Source organism: Pteronotus mesoamericanus, unplaced genomic scaffold, assembly GCF_021234165.1.
Source record: "Pteronotus mesoamericanus isolate MK-2021 breed Mesoamerican mustached bat unplaced genomic scaffold, CSHL_Meso_final contig_347, whole genome shotgun sequence".
Classification (NCBI taxonomy): domain Eukaryota; kingdom Metazoa; phylum Chordata; class Mammalia; order Chiroptera; family Mormoopidae; genus Pteronotus; species Pteronotus mesoamericanus.
Genome location: NW_026555137.1, coordinates 16,284,534 through 16,290,367, shown reverse-complemented (window position 1 = coordinate 16,290,367; position 5,834 = coordinate 16,284,534).

Sequence of the window (5,834 nt, the reverse complement as noted above, 5' to 3'; positions counted from 1 at the left end):
CTCTCCGACGGAAATACGGTGTGTGCCACATCTATGTTTTTAATTTCTTAGTAGCCACGTTTTTCAAAATTTAAAAACAGGTCAAGTTAATTCGAATAACATGCTTTATTTAACGCATATCTAAAATCTTAGCATTGCAACACAATCGATATTTTTTAATTCTTAATGCAATATTTTACATTATTTCCTCCATACTGAGTCTTCCAAACTTGGGACGTACTTTATGATTAGAGCGCACCTCAGCTGGAACCAGCTGCACTTCAAGGACCACACGTGGCTGGCTGGTGATTACCTTACTGAGCAGCATAAATCTCAAGGCTTGACTAGATTGCGGGTAGAAATTTTGGTGACAATACCTCCAGGCGATGGCATGTACGCAGGCTACATCTAGTGGCGTAATGTTTGTGCTAATGTGGCCAGATCTCTCGGGAACAAAGCTCCCGCCCTCTCTGCCCCCATTTGAACTCAGTAAGCCCAGTGAACCCAGGGTGACACTTTGGCACCATGCAACTATTCTTCTTGGGACAACTGGAAAAATTGGAGACAGGACATCTGATAGTTTTATGAAATTATTTTGATTTTTCTTATGTGATAAGAGCAGCAGGGCTATGGAGGAGCATGTCCTTATTACTAGGAACAGGGTGAAGTTTTTAGGAGTGAAACATCATGATGTAGGCAGCTTCCTTTCACATAGTTTAGCAAAAATTTCATATATAGGTATCAATAGGTTGATGGAGAGCAAATACATCAAATATTTCGAATTTTTGAACCTAGGTGCAGAGTATGTGGGTGTTTATTGTGTTATATTTTCAATCTTTCTATAATTTTGAAACTTTTTATAATAAAAAGTGGAGGATCAGCTTTTTAAATTTAGAATAATAACACTTATACTCTCTTCCAGAGACTGTACTAAAGGTCTCATATGTTATCACATTTAGTCCCTAAAAACACCGTGCAAGGTGGGTGCTGAAACTGTCCCACCTTCCCTGAAAGGGAAACCAGGGAACAGAGAGGTTAGGCAATTTGCACAAAGCCTCACAGGTAGTTAAGTGAAAGGCAAGTAAGATTCGAATCGAGTGTGTCTGACTCGGAATCCTGGTTGTGAATCACAAAAGTATATGGCATCCTCAGCAAAGGAAAGAGTTACATTCAGAAAAGTCATTTCTAGGTCTTTATTAGCACAATCTTTATTCTAAAGACCTGGCAGCAGTGGGATGTAAATGTAGAGAAACTAGAGCCTTGATCAGGACCCCACCGGAGCGCCCACCCACCAAGACTGCAGCCGAGGGCGCTGACCTACCTCCTCCCAGGCCCAGACCGGGCGTCTCCTCACATCATCGGAACTTCACCCGCGCTCGGTCTAACGCCTCCAGTAGCAAGGAGGGCTTCCTCCAACCACCCACAAGCGAAGGACCAACACAAGTCATTGCAAAGACTTCTCTCTCACTGGTTATAGAATAACGATGATGAAAATAAGAGATGCTATTCCTTGAACAAGCTATGTGCCAGACACTGTTCCAAGTGCTCTTCACGTAGTACTTCACATAATTCTCCCGAAATATCTGAGAGGTGTGTGGTCTAGAAGGAAAATGAGGCACGGCGCGAGCGGAGAAAGTACCATCCCAGGGCACCCGTCCCGCCAGGGCATGGCGGGATCGGAGGCGCCATCCTGGAGCTCGGGGGAGGCGGGGGAGCGCCGGCAGGGAAGGCCGTTCACACCTGTCCAGCACCTTCTCCGTGCTGGGATTGGGCGAAGCCCTTTCAAATCCATTATCTTGTGCAAGATGCAGGACCACTCTGTGGTGCTTAGTGATCATCTCCCTTTCACAGAGGAGAAGATGAAACGCGGGGAAATTAAGTCACTTCCCTGAGCCCGACAGTTAGGAAGTGCTTCCTACTACACAGAAAAAGTTAGTCCATGTTTGCTAAATGAAAGCACAAGTATATCGTCTCCTAAGTTAACAAATAAAAATGCAGAGGCTGTCCTACATTCCACGCGCTGCATGTCCTTGTTTGCCAAAGGAGAACAGCGGCCCAGTGCCCAAGAATTCTGTCCCAACACAGGCCGCCTTGACAATAAGGGGGCGCCCGGTGGGAGCTGAGGGAGCTGAGGGAGCCAACAGGGAAGGGGGAGACCCCGGGCCCACAGCAACGCCTCAGCAGGCACAGGAAATCCAAGGCAACGCCGCCTGCCTCTGAGAAACAGGGTGGGGAACAAGGCTTGGGGCACGTGGGGAGCAGAGGGGGTCCAGAAGCGGTGACCCCGCCGTGAGCAGGTGCCTGAAGTGTTCTTCAAAGCATCCTGGCTGGGTCGCAGGACATGGCAGCATGGGTGGGACGCGTGACCCACTGGCCACTTTGGAAAGGCAGGTGAGCAGGAGCCCCTCAGAGCCGACAGAAAAAGGCACCTGCTCTGGGAGGGCGCAGGTCCCTGGGTGGGCAGCGAGCCAGGCCAGGTGGCAGGTCCCACCTGTCCCCTCAGCCAGGAGCATCCGGGCGGTGTACACGGCAATCCGGAGCTAGGCAGGGAGCTGAAGCATCTGCGTGGGACCCCGATGGGCCCCCTTCGAGCCTCTGCACCTCCCCGGGCCTCTGAGGCGACTTAACAGCAGGACGTGTTTGGAGGATGACACGGAGTCCACTTTGGGGAGGAAGGTCCTTCCTGACAGCTGGAGGGGCTGTCGGTGGGCCGCAGTCAGAGCACAGGCGGCCTCGGGCTCTGGGATCAGTCCCGGAAGGTACTGAAGCAGGGCGAGGGGCAACCATCGGGGCTGATTACAAACAGGGTGGGCGTGGGCGCCGGAGGCAGGCGCCGCACCGCAGGTGCGGTGAGGAGAGCTCATGCCTGAGGGGAGCGCTGGACACTCTGGAGGATGGATGTGACAGATCAGTGTGTCCTTGCAAGCTGTCCACTCAGGATGAGACAAGGCGATTCAATGAGGGGAACCGGGAAGTTTGAGAGGCGCATGCAGAGGCAGCTGGTGACATCAGAGGAGGGAGAGGAGGAGAGGAGGTTGAAGAACTAAAAAAATTGAGTCTGGGTCCTGCTATCCTCTCAAACCACCAGCCCCTTAACCACGAGGAGTAGCCTGCAGTCGTTGCCACCCTTGTCTTGGGTCATCCTCCCCTGGGAAAATGCTCTGCAAGACAATGGGACCCGTTGTAACTGCCCAGCTTTGTGGCGGTGGCCAGGAGGTCCTTGATCTTCACTTCAAGGCACCTTCCTTTATTGGCTCACCACTGGCTTTTTTGACTCTTCGATCTCTAGGGTCCCGGTTACCTTCAATTCTCTTCCTTTCCTTCATCGGCTCCTTTTTCTCTCCCTCTGCCCTAAAGCAGCCGGTAGCCCCGAGGATCCGCCCTTGTCATTCAGGCAGGTCTCAGCTCAAACATCAAACGTCCCCTCCCAGGATGGCCTCCCTGCTCCCTGCCTCTGCACTTGTTTTGCTCCCCATCCCTTGGGACCGACCTCTGAAATGGCCACGCTTGCTTGGTGGCGGGCTCGTTGTCAGTGTCCCCGGCCAGAAAGAAGGCCCACGAGGACAGAGTGCAGCCCCGGAGCCTGGCACAGTACACAGTGATGCCTACGTGTCAAATGAAAGAAGGCGGGCCTTCCACTGCAGAGCGCCCTGGTGCCCGGGCAGGTCGGGTGGGTCGCGCTCACGTCCGGTCTTTCACTGCCGCTCCTGCTGCCCCCACCCTGCCCGGGCCAACTCTCTTGGCCCGTGAGGTCTGCTCTGACAAAATAAAAATTAACACAGCATTATCAGCACTAAGAAAAATGTTTCCTCTTCCGCATTATTCACCGAAAGTTAAAAACTATTCTTTCCTGAGGAAGGTGTAGAGTTCAAACCGCCACGCTGATGAGGAAATTAGAACAGCCCTTCTCAGGAGAGCGGACACTGAAGGCAGGATGTGGACTGGACAGCCTTCCCTCCTCGTTCCCCTTCTCCCAAGGCTGCAGGCTCTCCCTGTGCAGGCGCTGAGCTCCCTTTCCCAGCAGCGAAGGGCCTCCAGTGGCGGCCCTGCAGTGCCACCGTCAGGACGCCTGAGGAACTGCTCCGTGTTCGTCGGCACCCCAGAACACGCCAAAAGCCGGGGGAACGAGTGCCTGCTAACCTTCAGCCTCCGTGAACTTCCAGCAGAGGAAAAAATGGCCCAATGCCATGAGAGCTTCTGAAAACAGTGACCCTCCTGTCTGGGCACGTGGCCAAAAGAGCAAAACCAAAAATGTGGTTTTAATTCCATCTCTGTTTACAGCCTGTGTCCTTGAAAGGTCGCCTGCCTGCTCCAGCATACCCTCTCTGGGTGCGAGCAGGGAGTGACGTTTTGCCGTCATCAACCCCTCTTAGAGGACCTTTGCGGGAATTCAGAGCAGAAACAAAACTCTGTCAATACAGAGCATTAGGCAAAAAGACGATGCCAGACCGCCTGAATCCACTGCTGGTTACCTGGGCTTAGGAAAAAAGCCTCCACACACACACTGGGTAGACAGAGGGAAGGAAACGGAAAGAGCACGCAGCAGGCGAAGCAGAAGTGTCTCTCCCCAACTCAGTCCGCCAACGCAAGACATAAAATCAAATTTGGGGCATGAAAAATGGGCTATTTCTCTTAAGCAGTCCAAAAAATCCGTTTTTGTATTACCCACTCCAAACACATGTGTTCATGTGCTTTAAAAAAAACTGTGTTCAAAAAGGCCTTTTGTTTACAGATGATCCTTCAAATAATTTAAGTCAACATTTTGACCAGAAAAGGGGTATAAGAATTCCAACATAAATGCCACAAATACAGCAAGAAAATAAGCAAATATCATAATTGAGAAACAGACTAACATTACATAAGCAACATAATTGCAAAGACATAATTTGTATAAGAAATAAAAGTGGTAATATAAAAAATGTATCATTTAGTAATTAAATAAATTCAAAACAAATTAACATTTTATCATCAAGGAAGCATAAAACAAAGAAAATCAATATTGAAGTTGATTCAGTAGTGGGAAAATCAATTAGTACACTTTCTAGAGGGCAAGTTGGCAATATTTATATAAATTCTTAAAAACCGATGGGACTTTCTGACCAGCAATACAACTTAGAGGACTTCATCTTAATCAAAAAAAGACAGAAGGAAAGATTCAGATGCAAGCACCATGTGTGCATGGGAATTTAGACAGATCCTGTCATCTAACTATGGGAGAATTTATGAAATGAAACAGCTACATCTAGTCAATGGACTATTTTTAATGAAGCCATTAAAAAGTATTTCAAATGCCTTATAGACCTGAAGATGTTATGGAACTTTTATAGAGGAAAAGAAGTTAGGTAACTAATACAAAAGAAATTGGATTTATGATCCATTTTGGCAACTACCTGTGTGTGTGTGTGTGTGTGTGTGTGTGTGTGTGTGTGTATTTCAAAGGGATGAAAACTAAGTACTTCAAGGAAAGCAAAGAGGCTGAAACTAAATGCTTTTAAAATTCTTTCCCTTAAAAAAATGAAAAACCAAATTATTTACCCTTTCAGTTTTATTTTTCTGAGATTGTTACAATGAAATATATTGCTTAGGTAATAAGAAAAAAACAATTAGTGTTTCTTAGACTGAATGGAAAAAACCTTCTAAAATAAACCCCGAGTTGAAGCAGAAAGGCTGGCAGGAGAGCGGATCACCCGACCCGCCCGCACCGACGGCAGGTTACCTGCCGCCCGGAGCGGCCCCCCAGCCCCCACGGAGGGTTTCCCAGCCCCGGCAGAAGGCAGGCTCAGAAAGAGTGCCATTTCAACAGCGCTCCCCATGTTACCTGAGGAAGATAAAAGGCCAAGATATTTAAATGGGTT